Raw genomic sequence first — 26,665 nt, 5'->3', positions numbered from 1 at the left:
CTAATGCAGCTCAGGCTTCTTTAAATGAAAGGTGCCAATCACATCGAATTATGCAGTGGTTTTTCACAAACCCAACTCACCTGTTTGCTGGAGACTTGAGTCAGACCACCGAACACATTTTCACTTACGCCTAAAAATGAGCCAAACCCACAGAGTCCAGATCCAAGTCTGGCTTCAGGCTCTCATGGTCTGATCTTGATGGACTCTATGGCTTCTTTACCTAAAACACCTTTACCTAAAGCTTGAGCTGAGACCTCTGAGGCATGACAGAACACCAGCCTTGGTTCAGAGCCTCCAAGGGGTATGGTCTGACCAGCTTTTCACTCTTTAGACAAATGAATTTACAGATTTTGTTCTGATCTACTTTTGATTACTTCCGGGCTTTTACTTTACATTTCCTCCATTCCCAGATGGCACAAGATTTGAGATCAGTTCAAGCATTGCACACCAAAACTGATGGTGGTCCGTATTATTTTGCCAATGCTTTTTTCACATGTAGAGTAGCATGTATTTTGGGTCTGACATCTGAAATAGCTCATTTTCTTCATATTTCTTGTCTGAATTCAGGGGAGCTGGCTGTGCTGGGACTGCTAGGAGGAAGGTTAAATTTCATCAAGCCTTTTTTGAAAGAGTATTTAAGAACTAGCATTTGCTGTGGGGGCTGATAAGCAGGCGTGTGCATCTCATTTGCACCTTCTGAATCTAACAGAAAGAACAAAACTCTTCATCTTTCCAAGAGGGAGGCACTTCATGCTGTCCAGTCTACTGATTAAATTATTTCGTTGGATATCTTGAGAGTCAAGTCCTGTCATCTTGGTAGAAATATCAGAAGAGAACATGGAGCTTTTCATAAAGGAATTTGCCTTTAAGTCTAAATGTTTCTGTGATCCATCTGAAGGTGTTAGCCACCAGATACGCAGCAGAGCACTGAGAATTAAGTGGCAGCCAGTCTGTAAAAAATTAATTTCCAAAGTGGAGTTTGACTTCCTCAAGCCCAAGAGTTCCATGGAGGGGGGCACATGGAGATTCCCTGGGAATGGACTACAGACACTATAGGTCTGGGGAGTCATAAGATTTCTGAGCCAAAACTATTACTACTGTGCTTTCAAATTTCCTTTCTAGTTCTAATTACTAACAGCCAAACAAAACAATCTTGAAGACCTTAGTCTCTGCCCATCCACAGCCCTACAACATTGCCAAGACATATTCCGTTACACTACCTAGGACAAATTATTTTCTATCCCTTCAATGTATTTCTGGTTTTAAATAATACTTTTTTCTTTTGATTCTGTTTTTGCTTCTTTCTCCTTCAGTGATTTTACCTCTGTGGAGTCCCTTGCCACCACAGATCAAGGACTAATTTTTTCAGGCCAGTTTGTGGGAATTTAGGTAAATAAGTGGGTATTCCCATAAATCACGTATTTTCAGAGGTCAGTGAAAGTGCATATATATTTCCATTGCCTCTGGAGAGATTTTTAGCTAGAGCTTCTTGATAAATCAATTAAATTTCTTTTGCTGACAAAAGTAAGAATAGCACTGTTTGTAAAATCATTACGTGCACATTCTGTGAGGGACTTTGAGAATGTGGTTGCCTTAATTGCATTCCCCAGAGAGTTCATCCTGAATACCTCGACTTGGCCAAATTTCCCCTGACTTCAATGGCAATTTGTTTTGTGGAAGGAAAGCCAATGGGATCCTGGGGACATCAGGAAGAGCCTTGGAGCAGGGCAGGGAGGGGATCCTGCCCCTCTGCCCAGCCCTGGGCAGGCACATCTGCAGGGCTGGGCCCAGCTCAGGCTCCTCAGCACAGCAGGGCCAGGGAGCTCCTGCAGCGGGGCCAGCGCAGGCTGCGGAGATGCCCAAGGGATGGAGCAGCTCTGGGAGCAGCAAAGGCTGAGGGAGCTGGGGCTGTTCAGCCTCCAGAGCAGAGCCTGAGAGGGGCCCTCCCCAGGGGGTGTCAGGGGCTGCAGGGAGGGGGCAGAGGCTGGAGCAGGCTCTGCTCGGGGGGCCCAGCAATGGCCCAAGAGGAACGGGCAGGAACTGATGCCCAGGAAGTTGCAGCTGGACAGGAGGAAGAACTTCTTTGCTGGGCAGTGACCCAGCCCTGGAGAGAGAGCAGAGAGGGTGTGGAGTCTCCTGACTGGAGATCTTGCAGAGCTGTGTGGACACAATCCTGTGCCATGTGCTCTGGGATGGCCCTGCTGGAGCAGGGAGGTGGGACCAGATGAGTCACTGTGGGCCCTTCCAGCCTGACCCCATCTGGGATTCTGTGTGACTGTGTGAAAGCAGCAGCAAACCAGCACAAAGTAAGTCAGCAGACATGGAGCACACTCAGAGCAGCAGCAGGAGGTTTGGTTCCCAGGATAGGTGCTTTCTACTGCCCCAGTTCCCCAGTGCTCCTGTAGGCAGACGTGTACCCAGTCTGCACAGCCTTGACACATGCACATGGACGTTACTCCACCTGTAGAAAGACAGCTGACTTCAATGAAAGGAGAAACTATTTTTGCGTGAAATGGAAAGGACCTAAGTGCAGAATAAGGACAGACAGAATGGAGCAAGGCATACTGTCTCCAAAATTTATTTAAAAAAATACAGATGTAGAAACAGGTGTTCAGGATATGTTTTTCCCACCTTACATTCCTGTCCAAGCTAATCCACATTTGAGGACACAAAATACTGTAAGAATTCCTCCCTCTCCCAACACAACTGCATTCATTTTTCAGTCCAACAACTTTCAGCACCAGGCGTATTCCATCCACACAGAAAATAGCTTGCATACCTCCTCGACCACAAACACACATCCTACTCATGGTCTTCCATGCTTGCAAATGCAGAATGAGTGGAGAATGTTATACTTCACTTACATATTGGCTGCAGCTCTAAGGTGTGTGATCCTCTTCATTCAGTCTGAAGTCCAAACTGTACTGAGTTGCTTCCTCTCCTTTAAAAATCATCTATGAAATCAAGGGGAAAATGGTGATTAGACACTTGCTTCAGATACATAAAAATGAGTATCAGGTGGAAAGGCCCTGACTGATCACCTGTAAATCTAGCCCAGCAGTGATGTACTCACCGAGTTAAGAGTTATTCTGGGACAAAGGCAATTCACAGTGTTCCCCACAGACCATCTGAGATGTTTGGGCTCCTAATCCTGATCAGAGTGTTTCAAAGGAAAATGCTGAACAATTCAAACCAGTAACAGTAAGGCATGACCATGGTTTGGATTTTTTCTCGTTACCTGGCAGACAGACCCTCTGGTGTGTATTGCAGCATAAATATGTGTAACTAATTGTGTTCTCCACATATGGCAAAGCAGTTGTCAAAAGGACATGCCAGGTAAGGAATTGGAGCCTGCACAGTGTTGAGAGAGGTAGAAGGCTCACTAGAGTTGTAGGACGATCCCTTTCTTACCATGCTATCACTAAAATGTGTAGTAGAGTCTCCAGGAAGAGGCCATGATGTACCCAATGCTCCTTCACACCATAACTATGCACTGCAGGGGTGTTATTGCCTCTGACCTTCAGGATATCCAAGGCTCTTCATGCTTACTCACTGCTGGCTGCTACACTGGTAGGATTTTGCAGCTTTTATGGTTGTAGTATTTCCCAGAAAAGCCATCTGGGGGCTCAGGCCCCATGGAAATGCTGTCTGCTAGTTCTGCCAGGATTTTTTGCTTGCTTATAGGACATAGCATTTCTTGTCAGCCACTTTCAGTTCCTACTTAATCAAGCAAATGAGGAGGAGGACCAACGTTTCATCTGTTACCTCAAGCCTTTTTACCTGCCTCTGCCCATTCTTTAGCTCACATCTGAAGATCTGCACAAGTGTCAAATTATTTCATGTAACGTTGGTGATGCAATGATGAAATTAAAAATAAATTCAGGAAATGTACATTTAAAGGTTACAAACTAATGGAAAGTCAGGAAATCTGAAAATGACACTGATGGCATAAAACTTTAAATGTCTGCAAGTCTGTAACCACCCAAATTCAACCTGGAGTTCCCTTGTTCTGCACTGAGAGATGAGATATTTGCACCTTGCTGGATGGAATAGTGAAGAACATTGTATTTCTATTGAGTCAGTTTTCTCCATATGATACAACAGAAAGGCCTTGCCACAGGGATAGGAGACTTCTGCTGCAGTCCACCTCTCCCCCGTGTTCCCTCTCCAAGAGGTTCATCTGTAGGTCTCACTTCAGTCTTCACCAGTCTGAAGGGGGACAAAGTGAAAAGGACGAAAAAGAATTAACTTGATGTCAGTGGAAATACTGCTCTGGAGTTTGCCCCAGCTGCCAGATGTGGAAGTGGTTGGCAGGGGCAGAAGGGCTGCAAGTTTTGGACTGGAGCAGGTTTTTAATTCTCATTGACTGATATTTTGCAGGAAGCTCTAAAACCGTTCACACGGCGTCCAAACCTCCTCACCCATCCTCTTGGGATCCTGCTCAGGGGTCTAAAGCTGGTCTGGAAACCTGCAACCAGGGAGTCCTACCATTAATTCTACCATTTCACCCTGTAGATCTGACCTCTTTAAGAGTGATTTGATGTTTCTTTAAGCAACACCCCGTTTCTATGAAGAAATGCCAACAGAGGGGAAGTTTCAGACTTGCTATTTTTATTTAAGCTGTTGGAACAGTATGGATATAATGTGAGTAACTGGACAAGCCAAGAGGGTGTCTGTCAGTCAGTGACTCAGTCTTCAGATCAGACAGATGCAAGCCCATATAAACAGGTTCAGCCCAAAAGTCATGATAATTAATAATTTATTTTCATACATTTCAAAACACCAGATACAGTAAAGCGAGTGTTTTCTTTGGAAGCAGGCATTACTGGTTGGCTGGATTTGCTTCCCACACCAGCAATAATATGTTCTGAATGAGTGGAGGGAGATCCTGACCACCATTCTGCCAGAACCTACTTGGTTCTTGGTTGAAGACTGCTGAGTCTTAGGGAATCGCTTTGAAATAAATTAATTCACTGTTTTGAGGTGTGTGGCATCATCAGGTTCTCATTCTATCACCTGAGGCAGTAGAGAGATCAAGTCAGCCAGGTGGGCAACTGGAGTAAGCAGATTTTTAAGGTGGAGAGATTTGCTGAGTCACCCACACCAAGCAGAAAATGTCCCAGGACATTTAAAGATGATTTTAGGTCATATGAACTGCCATGTAAAACTGGGAAAAGAAATTTATGGTAAAATATTCAGATGAGAGGTAGAAACATGGAAGCTTAACAGGGAATACTCTAACCACACTGTCCATCCAGAGTATCTGTTGGATCCCAGTGCCATTCTTCTTGCAAAGGAGATGAGGGAAATGAGCCAGCAGTCACACTAAAATCCTATTGCCTGCAGTCTTGGAGGTGTTGTGCTTTGAGATCTCTTATGTGTTCTCAGAGGATACCTAAGAGGTGCCTAAAGAGATCACATGGGGGCATCAAAACAGATCTCTTTCCCAGGCTGCTCTGGGCAGCTCCCTGACACAAGCCTTCCCTGGCACCCTGCTCTCTAACCCAGCAGTGATGGTCCAGGCTGCAGAGTTCAGGGCTCGGAGCTGCCTTGAGGAATGTGTCAGATGGAAAGTCCTTGAACAAAGATGAGACTCTTGTCCCCAGACATCTCGTTCAGCAGGGCTGTGAGGGATGGGATGGGAAGGACAGCAACCTGTTCCAAGGAGCCCCTGGGACTCCAGGAGCTCTCAGCAAAGCAGGGCCCACCAGGCTGAGAGGAGCCTCACTGACTCCACAGGTGCATGAGTTTGATAGGAATGGAGCAGACTGATCCATGATGTTTTAGGGTTCATAGCAGGTGGTCATAGAGTGTTTGAAATCCCCAAGCTCTGATCAATCATTTTAATATCTTACTTGTTCAAACTCTTGCTGCCTGTGCACTAGGTAAAATCAATGTGGAGTAAAAATACATGCACAAATATGCAGTTAAAGTTTCCAAATTTCTCAAATGCTCTGTGTAAGTTATATTTAGAATAGAATTCATCACTAAGCTGCATATGATCTTGCTAGGACAAAGTAAGAATAAAGTATGCAGTATCACAAGCAGCATACCACGAGAGAAGTGGTCTCTCAGTTTTCCTACCCATGCACCTAACTTTGAGGACAAACAATACGAACTATCACACAAATCTTTACTCATGATCTCTGTTTAATGTGGTCATTTAGGAAGAAATACAAACATATATTTATTTTTAATATCACCTAGCTGTGCACGTCTTGCATTTACCTGAACAAGGCAAAACTCCAAACTGCTTTTCTCACTCAGCTCCCAGGGAACTTGGCAGATGTCTGCTGCATCTTCAGGTGTAAACCTAGGGTCACACCCACCCTTATTTACAGCAGCCCTATTCACATATTTTTTTTATAAATTAAGATATTGTTCTGTCTCCATTTACAGAATAAATGCAGTAAGTACACTAGAAAGAAGTGAAAAGCTTTTTGTAGCTGATGACTCTGAAAATTCAATGGGCTTACAGCTGCTCACACACTTATCAGTAGCAGCAATAAAGGTCAATGGGGTTGATAAGAACAGATGTAACTTGACTTCCCTGTACAGCCTGGAATTGCTTGTGAAGATAGCCTCAGAGAGCTGATGGGTAAGAAGGATCACTTTTTAATAGTCATCATTCCCTTGGGTACTACTACACTTCCAACACCTGCAATGACCAGTGAGCACCTCTGCCAACTAAAACACCTCTCTTTAGAAGAATATCTAATAGTTTGGAATAACTATCAAATATCTAATGCTTCTTTGAAAAGTGGAGGATTAGGTTCATGTGTCTTGGAATAAAGCACCCAAAATGGGTTTATTTGAGGGTTTTGTAAGAGGTGGAAGGGAAGAGAGTATAGAGCAGATTCTTTCACTTCAGGTCCTTCATCAGCAGGACAGGAGGACATGTACCAGTCGGGGCACTGAAAAATAAACAGCAAAGCAGGTACAATCACTGACAGATATTCTCACAAGCCAAGCTCTCAGGCTGAAGGCTCCAAACTATCAAATACTTTGTCAGTCTCAGCAAGCTGGCAATAAAGGAAAGGTTCCTCCACATAAGTCTTTGGAGCTGATCCTCACAAAGAGTGCTTTCAGGCTGAGCTCCTACTTCAGTACTCCACAGCTGGGGGAGAGTACAGTGAGTCTTATTTACGCATCCAGCAGCAGTTTATGACAGGCTCCATCTCATCTCAAAGGTCTGACATATATATGCATCGTTGTCCAATTCGCAAATTCATGCATCTAAAAGTTTAATAAGCTCTTCATTTGATTTCCTAATGTTTTTCACAGAAAGTGAACATTTTTCCTGGCAGAGCAGGGACTATGAGCTCTTTTATCTGCACCCCATAAAGGTCTGGGATGTCTCTTTGAGCTTGGCCAATAATTTGAAACTAATCCAGATTTTGTTTTTCCTGCAGGTTTAAATGAAAAGTGAATGTTTTAAGTGGAAGAGTAAGAGGTACATTGAATTTGGAAATATGACCACAGCAGCAGCAGAGCTGTGGAAAAATTCAAGGAGTTACTAAATCTTTAAAACTCAATTGTTTAGAAATTAGGCACATAGTTTAAAAATGACATTTTGGCAAAGCTGAGTGAGTTACCCTTCCCATCATATATTTTATTAAACCTTTGCCATATGTCCAGTCTTAACTGGCCAGGAGTGTCCCCTGGAGTGGTCCCTGGTTGCCTCCAAACCCACAAAATGACCACAGCACAGCCTTTGCTGCCATTGCTCATCAGCTCTTGAAGAAGACTTGATGCTTGATTCTAAATTCCTGGAATCAAAGGGGAACTCCTGCCATTTTCATTTGGCAGCAGGTCTGAGTCCTTGTGAAGGGAGGCCACTGGAGGAGATGATCTTTCTCTCCCATGATACTGCAAGTATCACAAGCTAAGCAGCTTTGAGTTTCTTAAGACTGAACTGCTTCTCTCACGCTGTAGGAACAGAAGAACATCTGGTCTTAGCTACTGTTTTTCAACTGGATCATCTTGTGCCTCACTAAAATGAATGAGAAACACATGCAAGCTATATTTTCAAAAAGTTGTATTTCATTGATGCAACTAAAGTAGTGATTTTCACATGCAATTAGATACACAGATGTAGACAAGCAGCAATTTACACACACACACTACATTTCCAACTAGGCCCAACGCACATTCCCATCTGCTCTGCACATGCGGGGTCGGCACATGGTGCAGAGGCATGGGAAAGTATTTACATGTGCAATTGTATCTTCCCACAGCAATGCCTGGGAATTAGAAAGGACTCACTTGGACAATATTTTGGATGTAAAATCTGATGACACTTTCAATTCTGTTCTGCAGGCCCCACTATAAATAACACTAATTATTAATTATGATCTGCCTACAACAGCTCTTCCCCAGCCACTTTGCAATAGGCCAGAGACGAGGAGCTCAAATCACCCTTGTGTTATTCTGCTTTTGAGAAGTATTTTGGAATAGACATCAGTGTCCAAAGCACTTCAGAAACAGGTTGTACAAAGATGTCTTCGAGACATTGATGAAGAGTGAAGAACTGAGAAGTGACTGGAGCCGCTCTGCTCTGGAGCCAGGCTGGGAGAGCTGGGGGTTGTTCAACCTGGAGGAGAGAAAACTCCAGGGAGACCTGAGACCCCCTTCCAGGGCCTAAAGGGGCTCCAGGAGAGCTGGAGAGGGACTTGGGGCAAGGGATGGAGGAACAGGACACAGGGGGAATGGCTTCCCAGTGCCAGAGGGCAGGGTTAGACAGGATTGTGGGAAGGAATTCTTAGCTGTGAGAGTGGTGAGGCCCTGGCACAGGTTGCCCAGAGAAGCTGTGGCTGCTCCTGGATCCCTGGAAGTGCCCAAGGTCAGGTTGGATGGGGCCTGGAGCAACCTGGGCTAGTGGAAGGTGTCCCTGCCCATGGCAGTAGGGGATTAGATCTAGATGATCTTTAAGGTTCCTTCCAGCCCAAACCCTTCTGTGATAGTATGATTCTATGATAGTCCAACCTAATCAAAATGTTCAGGAGATACCGGTCAAGATCATAAAAAAAAAAAGGTTTTTTTTCTTTTTTAATGATATCACATTAAAACCACGGGAATGTTTTCCTTACTAGAAAAGTACTGTGCTCTGAAAAATGCTACTTCTTAGGAAGAAGAGTGAGACTTTGGGAGAAGGCAAGAGGCTGGGGAGTTGGCTTGGCCCTTTGCAGTGCATGCTGTCCTGTAAAACCTCTCGTGGACTCTCTGCAGGCTCTCTGAATCTTAGATGTCCAGGTGATAAGATTGGAATATTAACCTTTACTTTTTTTGACATGTGAAGATAGAAGCAGGGTGTGGTAGGCTGAAATAGTGCAGTGGTTAATAACGACATTATAGAAGCCATTGATGTAAGAAAGAGAATGCTCTTTGTCTTTTCAATGCAGAACCACTGAAAAAACCCCAAACTCTAATGACATTAAAATATTTGTGGTTTTTTTCAGAGAGTACAGCAGATGCAGTGGTGAGGGCCAAGCTCCTGTGGAGCCAATACCATGAGTTTGTTTGTTCTACCATAAGCCTTCAGTGTTGAGTGGGCTGGGTTGAAGTTCACTGTGATGATACTGGCAGTGTCTCTACCTGTGTGGAGATCCACAACAGCTGTGACTGCCCAGGGGTTGTTCAGGTGAGCTGTTGGGATGCAAAAGCAGGTACAGCATCAGCCACGCAGGGAGAGGGCAGTGAGCGCCTTGGAGGATAAGGCTGTGGGCAGCAATAAGAGTTAATGTTCATCTCCAAACTGGGAGAAGAAAGTGACAGGGGAAGGCCTGGAGAGGGCCCATGGCAAGAGCCAGACAAAAGTCACAGGAGAGGTCAGGGATGGGTGAGAGCAAGCTTGTGGGGGAAGGAATGGGCAGGTAGGGTCTGGGGGACAAACAGGGTGTGAGGGCAGTGCCAGCCAGGCTGGGGGAGGGAGGGTCATGAGTCACAGTCACCTGAGCTCCCAGCAGCTGAATGCTGAGATGTGCCTGTCCTTCCACATGGAATTACCTGCTGGAGTCCTGGCTGAGAGCTTGCAACAGACGTCTGCTCATTTCTCTAAACAGATCATTTATGTGACCCCTTCAGTCCTTGTTTCTATTAACAGGCCAAGCAAGTTCTAAGTGCCAGCATACTGAAGAAGTGGAAAAGTTGGTTTATGGAAGGGGAAAAAGGAGAAGGAAAAGAAAAACAAAAGCCAAGTTATTTCCACAATGTTTGCATTCCCGTGTCTTAACCACAGTATTCCCAGCACGTGCTTTTTTATAGTGCATCTGAAAACCAACCACAATGCAAAAGAAGCTTCAAAGATTTTAAGGAAAGCAAAGCTGAGAGGCAGACAAGGGAGTGAAGTCAGGCAGTGAGGAGCAGAGTACAGGAGCACTGCTGGGCTGGCCTACCTCACACCCCTCTCTCCTGCAGTCCCAGCCAGGACCTCGCTCTGCAGGTGACCCAGAACAGCAGCACACATTAAGGACAGGAAGATCTGTAGAACTCAGTTATTTAAGGGGTTTGAGTTTCCTTTTAGGTTGAAATACCAGACCATGACCAAAATATATGTAAGTGCAAGTCCTTTTCCCCTGCATTTAAAACAAAGCGAGTCCTGGTGGTGTGGATGTTAAGTCAGGTGGGGAGAGGGGGAGGTCAAGGACTGGAAGGTGTCTGGTGCTGCACCTGGTGGTGGATCATAGCCGGAGAGAAGTGAGCAGAGGTACTTGTGGAATTACAACAGGACATGCAAGTGTGAAACATTTCTGATATATTTTACTGGACTAGGGATGTTCGAGGGGTTGAAGGAATTAGTGCATTTGGTTGCCAAAAGCTACAAACCACAAAGGCTACACCACCACTGATGTCCTCATCACCCACACAAAATTCTTCATTACCATCACAGGCTGGGGGGTGACCTACTGGAGACCAGCTCTGGGAGAAGGCCCTGGGGGTCCTGGGGGACAACCAGCTGTCCCTGCCCAGCCGTGTGTCCTGGGGGCCAAGGCGGCCAATGGGATCCTGGAGGCATCAGGAAGAGCCTTGGAGCAGGGCAGGGAGGGGATCCTGCCCCTCTGCCCAGCCCTGGGCAGGCACATCTGCAGGGCTGGGCCCAGCTCGGGCTCCTCAGCACAGCAGGGCCAGGGAGCTCCTGCAGCGGGGCCAGCGCAGGCTGTGGAGATGCCCAAGGGATGGAGCAGCTCTGGGAGCAGCAAAGGCTGAGGGAGCTGGGGCTGTTCAGCCTCCAGAGCAGAGCCTGAGAGGGGCCCTCCCCAGGGGGTGTCAGGGGCTGCAGGGAGGGGGCAGAGGCTGGAGCAGGCTCTGCTCGGGGGGCCCAGCAATGGCACAGGAGGAACGGGCAGGAACTGATGCCCAGGAAGTTGCAGCTGGACAGGAGGAAGAACTTCTTTGCTGGGCAGTGAGCCAGCCCTGGAGAGAGAGCAGAGAGGGTGTGGAGTCTCCTGACTGGAGATCTTGCAGAGCTGTGTGGACACAATCCTGTGCCATGTGCTCTGGGATGGCCCTGCTGGAGCAGGGAGGTGGGACCAGATGAGCCACTGTGGGCCCTTCCAGCCTGAAGCACTCTGAGATTACTGGCATCTATCCATTGCACAACCTGGCTTGTCTGCAACAAATAAATTGCATTATGGCTTGGTCATAGTCCACTCCATATACAGTGACTCTAGAGACTGAATTAAAATGTGACCTCAGCTGATAGATTATGATCTGATCTATCATACTGCAAGATCTGAAGTCACATTTCTGCTAAGACAAAAATCTCTACTGCTCTTACAGGAATGAGTGCCCTGAGGTTGCAGAGTGCAGCAGTGCACACCAGCATCACACTGCTCACAAGACAAGCTGTGTCTGCAGTGGTTTCTTCCTTGACTAATACCAATACAATTTGTAAACATCTGATAGCCTACGATCAAAGAGTCTGGTGCCAAGCAAAAGGGTTCAGACTAGAACACATGACACTAATTAGCAGATTCCTACAGAAGACCTCCAGCCCATTTGGCTCCTTGCAGGCTGAACTCTTGGCTGGCTGCAGGACAATTCAAAAAGGTATCTGCAGCACCAATGAACTGGGCTGGTCTGCCCAGCAGCCATGTGTTTGACTCACTGCTGGGCCCAAAGGTAGAATCATAGCATGTCCTGAGTTGGAAGGGACCCACAGGATCATCAAAATCCAACCCCTGGCCCTGCCCAGACACCTCAACAATCCCACCCTGTCCCTGAGAGCAAACCCTCCTGGAGCTCTGGCAGCCTTGGTGCTGTGCCCACTACCCTGGGGAGCTTGGTCAGTGCCCAAACCAGCCTCTAGGGGAAGAACCTTTTTGTGATATCCAGCCTAACACTCCCCTGACACATCTCCAGCTGTTCCTTGGGTCCTGTCACTGCTCACACAAAGCACAGATCTACCCCTCATGAGGAAGCTGCAGACCCTGGTGAGATCTGATCTCAGTCTCCTCCAGTCTAAACACCTCAAGTGCCCTCAAAAGCTCCTGGTATGGCCCCTCCAGGCCCTTCAACACCCTCCTGTCCCTCCTTTGGACATTTTCTAACAGCTTTAGATCTTTCTGATATTGCGGCACCCAAAGTTGCCCCCAGGACTCAAGGTGAGGCTGTCCCAGGGCAGAGCAGAGAGGGACAATCCCCTCCCTGATGCCCCCAGGACAGGGTTGGCCCTCCTGGCTGCCAGGGCACTGCTGACTCAGGGCCAACTAACCATCAACCAGGACCCCCAGGGCCCTTCCAGTCTCTCATTCCCCAGACTCCTCTCCGGTGTCTCATTCCCCAGTCTGCCCCTGTCCCCAATGCAGAATCTGGCACTTGTCCTTGTGAAACCTCATAGGCAGCCAAGTGCAATAAAGTATTTTCTAAGCAACTCTTATCTATATTCAGGAGTCTGGAAATAATTCCCAAATTAAATGGAAAACTAATTCCTAAGCCACCTAAGCATGACTGGCATGACAAATGGTGAGGTGGCTACCTGGAGCCATGGCTACCTGGAGCCATGGCTGCCTGTCCCCTTCCCTCAGTGTCTCAGCTCAGCAGCTCTTCTTGGTGCAATGACTGGGATTGTTGTGTTCCTCTAAGGCCCCTGTCTGAGCCACAGACCAGAGTGTGACTCTCAACTGGCTGGAAACAGCATAATTATATCAAAACCAGTCAAGTAGCAGGGCTGTGACCCTGGCCTGCTTTGTTCTGTTGGGATTTTCTGTGGCTTTTTTATTGCATTACACAGGTTTTCACTTTGCGACTCCCAAGGCTTCTCCCTCGTGGTTTGGGATCTTCAGAGCAGGTCTTGTGCAGAGAGCAGAGTATCAATGTGAGCACTCAACATCATAGTCTAGCACCACATCAATATGATTATTGTTACATTACTCTCAGCCTGGCTTCTGTAAAGATTGCAGATCTGCTGGCTGAGACATTGTATGTCTCCAGTGTCGGAGAGAGCCACTGCTGAAAAATGCAAAGTCTAAACTATTGTCCCAGTCTAAGGCAAGAGAAGAGAGCCCTAGAAATAGCTGAGGTTTTTGAGAAAGTATGGCTCCTACAGTTGGGTCTAGCTCAGATGTTCTCTGGGCATTGAATTAATGTAACCAAGACCTCAGAAGAGCATCCTGAACCTCCCAGTTTTGAATCATTTTGGTGTAACTAGGGGGAATTTCACAGGTCCATCCTTTCCACCAGCATCACTATACCCCTATTGGCACTGGCACTGCATTGCTTCTGTACACATCTGGATGTCAGGTGGCCTGCTGAAATCCAGAAGGGGATTTGGAGTGTATTTTGGAATATGCAAAGTGTGACCATGAGCCTGGCTTATACATTTCCAGGGTAAATAGTCTCTGCATGCAGCACTGAGCAGTGCAGTGCACACACCAGCAGGCTGGTGCACCTCGGATGTTAAGGACCCAAAGCCTATGTACTACAGCAGATCTGCAGTTTCTGCTCCTGTTTCCACCCCAGGCATGTGTGGCTAACTCCCAATTCCCACTGGGATTCCCTATAAAGCAATACACCAGCTCCGACCTCCCCTGTCACATCTTATGAAGCTGGGAGCACCCTGCTTCAGCAGCCACCCATTTGAGTGAGGATGGTCCTGCCGCTGGCATCGCTACCCCTGGGCAGCAGCATTTTGAGACAGTCAGTGTCCTGTCCAGTACATATCCCTGTAGCCTATTTGCCACCCCAGCATCCTCTCCAGACACAGGGGACAGCAGTGGTCACTCAACTAGTGAAATACTGTCACTGCAAAGCTCCAAGCAGTGAGTCCATCCTGTGTGATGGAGCTCCTTTGCTCTCTCAGGGTTTTGTCAACACCTCAGTCTTATTAAAATGTTGCTTTTAAAGTCAATTTCCTTTTCTTTTCTTTGTAGTTTATAGAGTGTTGCTGAAGACCTTCTCCCAGGCTAAAATGAGGATCAGTTCCAGGTTTGCAGTCATATCAAAAGTGGGTTTGTGATTTATTTCAGGGGTGCTTGTGTAATTACCCATACCTCACACATACCTTCCATTCACACCGAGTTTCCCTGTAGCTAATGAGTCTTCCCAGAGAGGAGAAGGAGGAGGTCTGGTTGATTCCTTAACCCCGTACAAATTAATGAGCTTCTCTGTAAAGACAGTGGGTCCTGAAAGCTGTCAGGTCTCATTGTAAGTGGAAGTGGCTCAGCTTCCTTACACCGAGCATTTCAGACACATTTTGCCAACAACATCATGTTGATGTTCTCTTTTTTCCACTATTTCTATTTGGGTCAAAATGTTGATGGATTTGTCTTGCCATTATAGCTTCTATCATCTATAGCATCATGTTGCCTACACAAGGCAGGGTTTGGCCAATGGTGCTCCAAAAAATACTCTTAAATACTTGGATATCTGAATCCAACATATGCTCATACTGGGAAATGTTTGGAGCAGTGATTATGTTTCAGAATTATGAAATACTGCCTTTGGTACCAAGTTTAAGTGTCTTTGGCACACAGCCATGGGATGAGTTTTGCCAACATGCCATGTCCATGTTGGGACACCTCTGCAGGACTGCGTTTTTGCACCCATAGATCTGGGCATATCTGTATGTTAGAGAGAGGGGATGCAAAGCAGAACTTGCTGGGGTACCTGCAGGAGGTGTGATGGACCTTTGGACAGCCCATTAAAGCAATCAGGTGCTCACCAGCCCTGGGGCTGGGAGGCAAATGTGGCAAGTGGACAGTGCCAGCTACCGACCTGTGTGCCAGCCCACGTGCAGAGCAGCTCAGGGCAGCCTTTGGACTCTGTCTGCAGAGAGCTGTGCACTGGCCCCCAGCGTCAATGAGAGCAGCCTGGAGACTGTTCTAAATTACGGGACTGCTCCAATCCCAGAGGCAGGAACACATCTGGCTGGGCTCCCATCAGGGGATAAGGCCTGGAGGTGCTACTTTGGCTCTGTCTCGTAGTCAGACTTCCCTTTACTGGGGTGATCTTCTCACAGATGCCTGTACAGGGCTCGCGCTATCAGAGATGGGAAACCATTTCCATCTTTCCTTTGCTGGAAAGACTAATCCTGATGTAAAGTGTTGTCAGCCACCAGGCCTGAATTCACTGGCCAACCTGCCCCAGGTAGGGTCACCCTTCTCTCCCCATCATCAGCAGCTCTCTTTAGGGTTCCTTGACAAGGACCTGCCCCAGTGCTGCCTCTTTTTCTGCCCAGGGTGTGGATGAAAACCGGCAAACACACATTCAGCTGATCTCCGGGTACCACCTTAGGTCAGACAACCTCTTCTGACCTTGTCCAACCCTTGTGCTGGATACTGGGCTGACCTTAGCAAAGAGGCTCAAAGCAAGTGAAGGTCGCACAGACTGACATCTCCTCCCAACCTCCTGCCCTCCCCACATGCTCATGAAGACAAATCCAGACCCTTCATGTTTAAATTCTCTAGACCTGAAATACTGTTCTACTGCTGTTACTGTCTTTTAAAAGTTTTTAAGCTTTTACAGTTTTCTCTAATCACTCAAAAATTAATTCTTGAAAAGGCAACCAGGAAAAAAACCAGCAAACCACCAGCGCAAACTAGTCACTAGCCCCGATAATGTCACTTTTTCCTGGGATGGGGCGTTATCAAAGCAGACTAATGAATTCTCATCTTAATACAAAACAGTTAATTCACTTATTTCCAGGTGATTTAGCTACTGCTGAGGATGAAAACCCTTTTAAGTATGCTCCCCCTGCAGAGGTCAGCTGGAGAAGGCAGAGCACAGGCCACTCTGAGCAGCAAAGGGCAGTGCTTGTGCTCCCCATCCCAAATGAGCCATGGAGCCCTGGACCACAGCACTGACTGTGTGCACAGCTCTATTTTCCCCTTTGAATTAAGCAATAATCAATCTTCATATTGGCTTTCTGCTCAGGAGGAAAGTTTATTTCAGTCCCTGTGAGTATTCTGAATCTCTTCAACTGGCAGAAAAAAGACATGAGAAAAAATGGATATATTTTTTTTAGTGCACATCCAAACAAATTAGTGTGATTTCAGATGTATAAGCTAATGTATCTCCTTGCATTAGCATACTTCTTAACTTCAGGCAAGAGTTTTGAAGATGTAAATGTTTGGGATTTGGAAAAAAATGTGCCTACTTATGAAATCTTGTCAGTCTGATGGCCAAGCTCACCTCCCACATCAGTCCCTTGTCCCAGATGCTCTGGTCTAAAAGCCTCCTGTCCCAAAAACCAGGGCATTCCCGAGAGAAGGAAGAGTGTTCAGCTTTTACCTTCTCAGCCTTATCAAATGGGAAATACAATTGTTCACACAAAGGCTGAACCACTGCCCACTGAGCTCCAATCTTTGTGGTGGATTTTGTAAGACAGAAGATATTAATTATAACAAAAAACCTTTTATAGACAAGCTTAAGTATTTGCAAGATATATATCTTTAAAGATATTATACAAAGCACACGTTTTCAGAGACAACACATATTAAATGGACAATAATAATGACAAAGTATTAACCCTGACAGAAGATGCTGAAAATTTTAGAGCTTTAGGGAGAATTTCTGAAAAATTAGATTTTCCTGACAAAAGTCTCCTGTTATTCTGTCACTCTACTGGGTGTCTGGAAGGAGGTGAAAGTTGGGACTTAGACACTCCCACTCCTCTCCCAAACACCATTTATTTCAGTAGCAAAACACTGTCTCCCAGTTCTCCTCAGCATCTCCCAGTTTACTTTTTTCATAGAATCGTCACAGAATAGTTTGGATTTGAAGGGACATTAAAGACTATCAAATTCCAAACCCAGTCATGGGCAGAGGTCCTTCCCCTGACCAGGCCTTGAACTCTTCCAGGGTTGGGGCACCCATGACTTCTCCTGGCAATTTGATTATTTATTTTTTTCTAGAATTAATACTTTCAGACAAAAAGGAACATGGGGGCCAGGGGACTGTGTTAATGGTTGTCTGACCAAGCTTGTTTTGTTCTGGCAGCCTTTCTTTGTGATCCTAATGATCTCTTTCATTTATTTGATTGCATGTTTAGGGTTGAATGTAACTCCCAGGAAATCTTGTACAATTCAGCTGACCTGCCCAAGAGAGTAAAATATGGCTGTTTGTAACCGTGGTGGGATGATCTGGAGCCCCCCAGATGGAAGGTGCTATGCAGGTATTGAAAATTCTGATTTTTTAAGTGCTGGGGGGATGAGGTCTGTGCATGGCTATGTCAGCCTGGGGAGTACAAAGTGGATTCCCATATGGTCAGTTTTTAGGATTTCTCCTGTTTCAAATCTGCATAAATGGCCCACTCAAGGAGGCCAAACTATTAGAAACAGCTGACAATGAAAAAGGGGGAGGTGAACGCCAAGCAAGCAGCAAGTAAACCATGTAACTGAGCTGACAGATGGCAAATTAATGTTGTCAAATAGAAAGAAGTACATAAAGCTAAGGAGCACTATGACCAGATTGCTTTCTTGCACATGAAGTCTTTAATCATATGGATATCCTTGCTATTTTTACTCTAATGAGATTGGGAAAGAAAAATAAGACTGAGGCATCAAATTTAAGCTGAATTTGCTTTGAATCCACAAGAAATTGAAGCCTTTATAGAAACAAGGAGAATTATTTGCCAGGCAAAATTAGTGTCACAGATGAACTTGTTTATGCTTCTGAATTTTGACATGTTTATTTTACTGGTAATATTGCTGTAGTGAAAGAGCGTAATAACCAGTGTAGATAAGCAGTCAAAGGAAGTCAAGTGAAAACTGATGTTCATGGAGCTTTTTGCCCTTAGGCAAAGGCAAAATAAGAACCCAACCCACCAAAACCCTTCTCTCTACTCATTGGTAAAAGAAGGGGGAAAGAAAAAAAGAAAAAAACATTTCTGTCATAAGACACAACTTGATGAAATACCAATGGGGCAAGTAAATGAACATCAAATAATTGAACATCAAATAATTCTGCATTTTATACTGAGACTACAAATTTGATGTGTTTCATGTATTTCTTTATTGGTAAGTGTGAGCATGTCTTTTAATCAAGAGGTTAATGTGGGCTCTGACAACTATTAAGGTGTTCACACCTCTGATTAAAGGGAGAATAGGCCTGTATTTGACCAAGGAGCTTGGTAAACAAATACATCAATCATAGGAAAATATCCCCCATTATGTTCCTGGTCAGAGAAAGCCGCCAAAGCAGTTAAAAGGAAGCAATTTTCCACAGTGCTTGGAGGTAGGTAATATAAAATAATCCATAATTAAGTTTAATCATGGCTTATCAGACCTTTCTAGGACTGTGAGCATTGTGGTTAATGTTTAACATATTGCATTTGCTACAAGTTTCCTCTGATGCCATTTCAGTGATACAACGAGCCCATTTTATTCGGAACTGCAGATGTGACAACTGTGTCTGGAGGCCAGATTCATCACTGATGTGACTTGGGACAGTGCAGCAAGCGCTGAGATTATGGTCCTCTGCTAATAAAAAAAAAGATTTGCTCAATGGAGCCAATGGAACAATCCAATTTCCACGTACGAGCCTGGCTCAGCTGTTGGAATGGCCAGATCCAAATCCTTCCGTCTGAAAAGAGGCTCAGGGGAGACCATGTCACTCTCTGCAACTACCTAAGAGGAGGTTGCAGCAAGGTGGGGTTCGGCCTCTTTTCCCAGGAAACCAGTGACAGGACAAGAGGAAATGGCCCCAAGCTGTGCCAGGGGAGGTTCAGGTTGGGCATCAGAAAGAATTCCTTGTGGAAAGGGTGGTCAGGCACTGGCAGGGGCTGCCCAGGGAGGTGGTGGAGTCCCCACCCTGGAGGTGTCCAGGGAAGGACTGGACATGGCACTGAGTGATCTGGGCTGGGGGACAAGGTGGGGATCAGGCACAGGGTGGACTGAATGATCTTGGAGGTCTTTTCCAACCTTAATTACTGTACAATTCTATGATTCTTTGATTTTATTGACTTAAGCAAGAAGCTGCTTCAAGCCCCTTGCAAGAACAGTAGTTCTTTTACTAGCGGGGGAAAGAAGGACCTTCTATTTGAAAAGCAGTAAATGGTTTCTCTTCTTGCCTGCATCAAGCAAGGAACAGCCCTTGAGGTCAGAGTTGGCTGAGAGACGGGCTTTCCAGCTCAAGAGTGCAGGAGATGATGCAGTCAGCAGCAGCCAAGGCTGTTTGCTGAAGAACTTGTGTCCCCATCCCGCGCAGCCTGTGCTTTTACAAAATGGATTTACATTAGCAGAGAGTAAGGTCATCTTGTTGCTTGACATGCCCTTCCCATCACTCTGTTTTCCCTAAGTCTGATGGAAAGTGGACAGTATGTTACATCAGGCTGTCTAGTATAGGCAAGTTGTCCTTGCCTTGTCCTACAGGACAGTGTCTGCTGGCACTGAAACCAACGCCGGGCAGATACAGAGGGAACGAGAGGAAAATGGTGCCTGGTGGTTTCAAACAGACCTGACAGGAAGTGATCACCCCCTAAACCAAGTGATGGCACCAGCTGTATCAGAGGATGGCATTAAAAGCCAGTGGGTGACACCAGAGGTGAAATCAGGGCTTCAGCTCTAGGCATGAGATGCCATAAATGAGATACCTGTCATGAGGAGGTGACAATAGTGATGGTGAGAGGGGAAGCTTCTCCCTGAGCACCAGCAGCAGCAGTAGCAGCTCTGCACCTGCATTAAGTATGACGTCAAAGATTTTTTTTTCTAAAGAGTGCAATTTACTGAACTTTCAAATCCTAAGATATTTTTACCTGCACATAGCCATGACAGCAACAAAGTCACAAAGGAATCCTTAACCTATTCATCCCATTGGACAGTATATTTTAGCAGAAATGTAATAAATTGGATGATGAATTGGGAAGATCTGGTAAAACCACCCTGACCAGCTCACTACAATCAGTGCTAATGCTGGAGAAAGTTGGTTTTCTTCACTTTTGCACCAGTAGTGTGTAACATTGCAACCAGTAACACAGGGATCTCAGAGACTTTTACTGAATCAGATCCTTCAAGAATGATACATTGTGATGCCATTCAGGACTAACAGATCTATATGAAGACATATATACAGTCAAGTAAGTCGGGGCTGCATGCTGAAATCTCAGTCTGACCCTAACAAGGCTCATCTTAGTGGCCTCAGGCCATTGGGGCTTCTTAGGAATGTGGTTTCATTTTTCCAAAACGTCCAACTTCTTGTATACCTCTAAAGGAGAACATTTGCATGTGAGTAATCCCAGAGCTGAGCATGATTTTCAGATCTGCTGGTCTACAATATAAGCATATGACACTTATTTCAGTGTAATGCTGCAGATCTTCTCAGTGTCTCAGTATTTAAGTAAAGCTGAACAAAGCTTTGCAGGCAGAGAATTTTTCTTCCCATTTCAGAAAGAAATTCAGCCTGAATTAAAGTGGGAATCTTCATTAATCAAAATATGCCATTTAATACTGTCAAAATAGATGTTCATATGTACTGAGATGACATTTACAGAATTTAATTTATATCTTTAAAACCGAAAAACGCAATCCTGAAAAAAGAAAAAGTTCGCTGAAATGTGAAGTATCTTAATTTTGATAAAAAATTTGAAGGAAATATTCTGGAAAGGGGGTACAGTTTGAAACATCCTTGTTCCTTTGGCAGTTCTTTGGTGAACTGGAGAATGGGCTATTCACAGAGTTACCCTTTTAACTGGCTGAGAGAATATCTGCTCACTGCTTCTCAAACCTACCCCCACAGCTTTATGTTTAAATGTTGATTCCCAGTTTTTCGTTCAGGCCTTCATATTTTCCAGGTCCCTTTGAATCCAGAAACATCTGGACTTAAGCAAGCCTTCATTTATTTTCACTCTGGCCTCGCTGAGCCACGCCAGGGGTCTCATGAGCAGGTGTGTGACTTGCAGGCTCCAAGGCTGTGAGTGCCAAGAGTCCTTGGCATGCCCCAAAGGCTTGTGACTCCCCACAGCACGTGGGGATGAACTCCTGATCCTTTATCACTGAGTTTCCACAAAAATATCCCACCCTCAGCCTGTGAGTGGAAGGGAGGACAGGAGGGAGAGGCGGAGCTCAGGTCAAGCTCCCTCGTTAAGTGTAGAGCTAATGCAGATGCCTCATTTTAAGTGTGTCCCAGAGCAGGTGACTCATTTTAGACATGTGCTTAAGCAGTTTGTGAGTCAAGGCTTTAGGCTTCTCAGGACAGACCTGCTCTCTCTGCAGCTCTGGGGTCTGGCACAGAAGGAAATTGGTTTTTGTTTGGTCTTCAAAGGTTGACTACATGAGGGTGAGGAGGCCCTGGCACAGGTTGCCCAGAGAAGCTGTGGCTGCCCCATCCCTGGAAGCGTCCAAGGCCAGATTGGACGGGGCTTGGAGCAACCTGGGACAGTGAAAGGTGTCCATGGCAGGGGGTGGAACAAGATGATCTTTAAGGTCCCTTCCAACACAAAGCATTCTCTGATTTCATGATTCTATGTTCCAAACAATAATTAGCCATTTGCAAGCGGTAGAAAAATTGGTGCAGTCCACCAGCTGTCCCCAGGGTGAATCAAATTTTAAGTATGAAGGGCTGTAGGTAATCCTGTTATCCCAAATGATGAGGCCTGGAGAAGGCTCGAAGGGGGTGACAGACATCTTCCCTCTCATGGCACAGGATGGAGCTGTACCCTCCTGGCACAGCAGCTTGTACTTCCCTTCCAGTCCATGGCATTGGGCTCAGTTCTTCCAGAGCTGTGCAAATAAAAAAACAGCTAATAAATAAAGTGTTCACTGTTTCTCTGGCAAAAGGAAGAAAAGTTACAAACCCCCCACCTACAATAGATTTTTTTTTAATGTGGTTGGATGGGAGCTGAAAGTCTATCACAAAGATGCTGCTTTGGCTTTGGTTTGACACTAGATTTTAGTCGGTCCAATGGAATTTTAACGCTATGGCCAAATATAACATCAAATAATGAAAAACTTCAATGGTAAACATTAACACAAACAGGCATCGAGTATATTAAACATCTTTTAGAATGCAACAGGCCAAATCTGCAAATTGGGAACAGGTCCCTGTGCTGGCACATTATAAAAGCAGGCTTCAGTTTGCCATCTCCAGGACCTGCCGATGGAATACAGTGGATATCTGAGTTCGACTCCATTACGCGTTTAGATTAAACTACATGTAGCATTGATTCAACTATTTATTTTGGCTACAAGGAACCAGTGTTCAAACATGGGTTCCTAAATGGGATGTCCATAGCCCAAATCTGCACTAAGGGGACTAAGTGCTTATTTTGTAAATCTGGCTACTGAGGCCAGCAGCTGAACCCAAGCCTCGTGAAGCCAGTGTTGAAAATGGGACTGAATTTTACAACACTCAGGGCCTGCAGTGTGTGCTTGGGGTTTTTCAAAAATGGAAAATCCCTGGTAGCTCCCTGGGGGCGCAGGTGGGAGGGCTGAGACCAGCAAGTCCTGCCTGGGCTCACAGCGTGTCTCCTGCCCCAGGCTGGGCTCACCCTGGCTCCTGTCCCAGCCCCAGCTGTGCTGACCTGAGTCAGGCACCCTCTATGGATGGAGCATGACCGGAGCACCAACTCATCTAAAATTTGCCACGTCAAAATAAACTCTCAAACTGCTACTGTCCAGATGAAATGGTTTCATTTGTTGTTCTTTGACTGTCCAGGTTTTAAGGGGTTGCTGCCTGCCACACATTAAGGTTGTAAGGGACTAATGGCTACAAAGCATCTGATGGGGGTTCAGCTGTCCTGGTTTTTGGGACACTGTGTGGTTTTTGGTGACTAGGAGTCCAGTGCTGGAGACACACACACTGGATTGAGAAGTGGTGCTTCTGCTTTTTCCAGTAAGTAAATAATAGATAAAGCAATAAATACGCCCTGTGAATAAGTCTGCCACTAAAATAATTTCTTAGCTATAGAACCAGTTCATACTTGAACCCCCATAGCATGCAAAGGAACAAACATGTCGCCTGAGCATTATATCCTTCTGTAGGCGACTGGGCTATGTCCCAAATGCCAGCTTCCAGCGGGGTTGTTTTCCCCACTTTGATTTTTAATTACTGATCACATGGAAGGATGGAGAGGAAAGGCCCAAGTTTGTTTTTTTTGTTCCTCATTTAATAATTTAATTTGTATTCTGATCTTCAAATCCCAATAGCATCATGTGAAGTACAGAAACTCGGCAGGGGAGGGGGGAGGAGGGATAGAGGAGGGAGCCAGGGCTTTCTATTTCCATATGGTGAGCCTCTCTTCCTCGCCATCACAGCTTGTCATCTGTCTTCTTTTAAACTTCAGATCCCCTTTAAAAATCTTCCCAGCAAAGAACGGGCTATAAATGTGACATAAAGACAGTTCAAGTGAAGAGATTACCATGGGGTAATCATGAAGCATGATTTCATTACAGGATTTCTTTACACGCGGGCAGGGATGCAAGAATAACCCAGGCCACGGGAACTGTGCATTTCTGAAGTGGTGTGCAGTGGCAGGACTGTTATTAATATTCTGGGGAGATTAGCCTGTATATTCCCCTTTCATTTACATGGCAGACAAAAAGATTCCTGTTTTTCTCGTAGTCAAAACTGGGATCAGATTAATGACTACCTGGATTTACCTGGTTTTAAAAGGGATAACCATCATGGCACAGCCGAGCCTCCCACCCCGCTGCATCGCCCTGCTAGGGACTACTCAGTATTAATATCCCACCAGCAGAAGGAAGGAAATTTTCCAGTTTGGAGACTTTTTATAAAGCAACAATAAGGTCATCTCCTGATGTACAACCACAGGAGAACAGCACAACATGTTTCACCTGAGATTCTGTGTCCTGAATGCTGCTCACATGCAACGCTTCAGAGCATCTTTCTTAATTAATTCATGCAAACTGTGCTTCAAAAATAAAGCTAATAGTTTATAATCTATTTCACTGTATTGAAAGCATCCCTGCAGCTGATTTCCCTGTAAGCCCCGCACAGTGGGTTGTTGCTGTGGGTCCGTGGAGGCACAGCATTCCCAATAGCTCATTCGTTGTGAATACTCTGGGTGCCGTTAAAACATAATAGTTTCTGCATAAGGGCCTCGCTTTCCGCCTGTGCTCTGCTCCTGCTCCTGCAGAAATGATTTGCACTGCTGATGGGGCAGTAGTGCCATGGGCCAGGTCTGGTAGCGGGAGGGGATTTTTGGGGAGCAATGAGGGTATGCACAGCCAAAGACTGTCCTCAGAGCCCTTCACAGCCATGCCACAAACACTGCCTGGGCATGGGGTGTGTGGCAAGGGCCGGCACAGTTCCACTGTAAGGAGGGAGATTGAAATGTGGGAGTTCCTGGCTTGGGTCAAGGTGTGTTTCTTTCTGTTCCTGCACACTGACATAGCCAAAGCATGCTCTGTACCAGAGCCATCACTTCTTTCTCTCCTTGTCCCAGAGATGTGCTGCAGAGAAGACTCAGAAGACAGAAGCACAGGGTGTACTGGGCCGTGCAGTGCTGCCATGGCACCCAGCTCACAGCTCGGAGAGGACTTGGCTGGAGGCAGCTCCGTCCATCCAGGTAAGGTGGTGCAGGTACAGAAGCTCCTGTGGGGAGACACAGCCATGCAGCCCCTACATCCCACTGCTCCTGCCCACCCAGCCCTCCCCAGGGCTGCTTAGCAAGTGCCTCTTTTTCCTTCCCTCCCCTCCTGCAGATGACAGGGAATGCATCAGGTCATGCCTGTGCAGAACCTGCTTCAGACAAACCCAGGCCATTGCCCTCTTGGAAATCCCACTGGACCTACAGAAACTGTTGCAGGACCCAAAGTGACCAGGTGGCCCAACCCCAATGGGCTGTGCCAGGGTTTCCTGATGTTCCTGCTCCGTTCCGATGAAACATTATACAGAAAGATATAGGCAAAGCATTATGCTCACAGCCTTTGCCAACAAGTTATGTTTTAATGTAATTTAACTGTAATCTCAGAGTGTTTTTGTTAGCTATAATTAGTAAAATATGTCTGTTTTCTGTGTTCCTTGAAGATGTCTGAACTCCTGCCAGTTCCCTATAGTTTTCCTGACATGCAGTGTAACAAGCAGACCACCAAAATGTATTTACCAATAACTGTTTATTTACATTCCATGAAATCTAATAACATTTGCTGTCTTCATTCGGGATAAATGCTCGCCAAAGTGTAAAGCATAAAAAAATAAACACTGCCTTACTTTCTAACCCAGTCTACAGAATATTTTATTTTTGCTCAATTTGCCCTGCCTGTTAGAATTTTGGCATTCTGCTGCTTGGAAGTTGAAAAAAAACAAAAAGGGTTGAAAAAGTTCTGTAATGTATCTTCCTGTTCAGTCCAAAACCTTGCAGGGATTTCCTGGACATTTTATGTTTTGTTTTAAAGTCTGCACAAGGCTGGTATTTAATTTCTTTGTTTTCATCTCTCACAAGTGTTTGAAACCATATTGCAGAGAAAATATCCAGGGCACTAAACAGCAGCGGAGCTTGGTGTTGCACCAGTGCCAGTGTGAAGCACTTCTCCTTCTCCCAGAGTCATGGGCTTTGCTGGTGCAGAAATACTCAGAATTAGGTCTGTATCTTGTTACTAACCAAATCTGCTCTTGTTCAAGAAAGTGTAACTGAGGGCAGAGTTGTCATCTCAAATCTCAAACAGGTTCCTCTCCTCCTGTATCTGGTTTTGTTTATATGAATACATGCTTGCTCAAAGCCCACAAATTCAGATGGTGTAGGGAGGAGAGGTCACACACAACAGCTGCGGGTGGTATCCACAGCTGGCAAAATCTGATGCAACCCCGTTAATGTCAGCAATGCCTGGTCCTAGCCCAGCTGGGGGGTGGGCTGGTGTTTGTACCTGGCTCTGTAATGCCCAGGATGGCATTGGTCTCTGAGAGCATCGCAGGAGTCAGACACATGCGGAGCAGCTGGGTGGACTCTGGCAGGCTGTGTGTGCACAGTGGGTGCCAGACTTTCCTGGTGTCATTGGCAGGTTGTGCCATGATCCAGGTAGAGCTGGGTAGAGCAACAGCCTTTTCTGAGTTGAGCAGTGAGATGGGTTTGAGAAGGAACAGAAGTCCCCGAGTCTCCTGCGCTGATCTGACAATGTGCAGCAAACGCAGCTGCCGAACGTCACCACGTCCCCTCCCAGGGCAAGGACAGCCAGCAGAGCCTGGGTGGCTGCAGCTGCAGGGAGCCTAAAGACCTCATACAGTTGGCTGTTGCTGCTCCTCAGCTGCTGTACCAGCGCCCTGTGTCTGCCCT

At 45.9% G+C, this 26,665-nt stretch overlaps 1 long non-coding RNA gene across 1 annotated transcript; it reads left to right on the top strand.

Annotated features, from left to right (window-relative positions):
* Positions 1-12,278: 12,278 nt before the first annotated feature.
* On the top strand, positions 12,279-25,612 carry LOC113957610. The gene is made up of 4 exons (XR_003531236.1): positions 12,279-12,491; positions 17,489-17,611; positions 24,839-24,961; positions 25,098-25,612. It is a non-coding gene; the product is annotated as an uncharacterized LOC113957610 (long non-coding RNA).
* Positions 25,613-26,665: the final 1,053 nt, after the last annotated feature.

Source organism: Corapipo altera, unplaced genomic scaffold (genome assembly GCF_003945725.1).
Source record: "Corapipo altera isolate COAL_440 unplaced genomic scaffold, ASM394572v1 111, whole genome shotgun sequence".
Lineage (NCBI taxonomy): Eukaryota > Metazoa > Chordata > Aves > Passeriformes > Pipridae > Corapipo > Corapipo altera.
The sequence above is the reverse complement of the archived record's forward strand: the minus strand, read 5'-3'. Positions and strand labels throughout refer to the sequence as shown.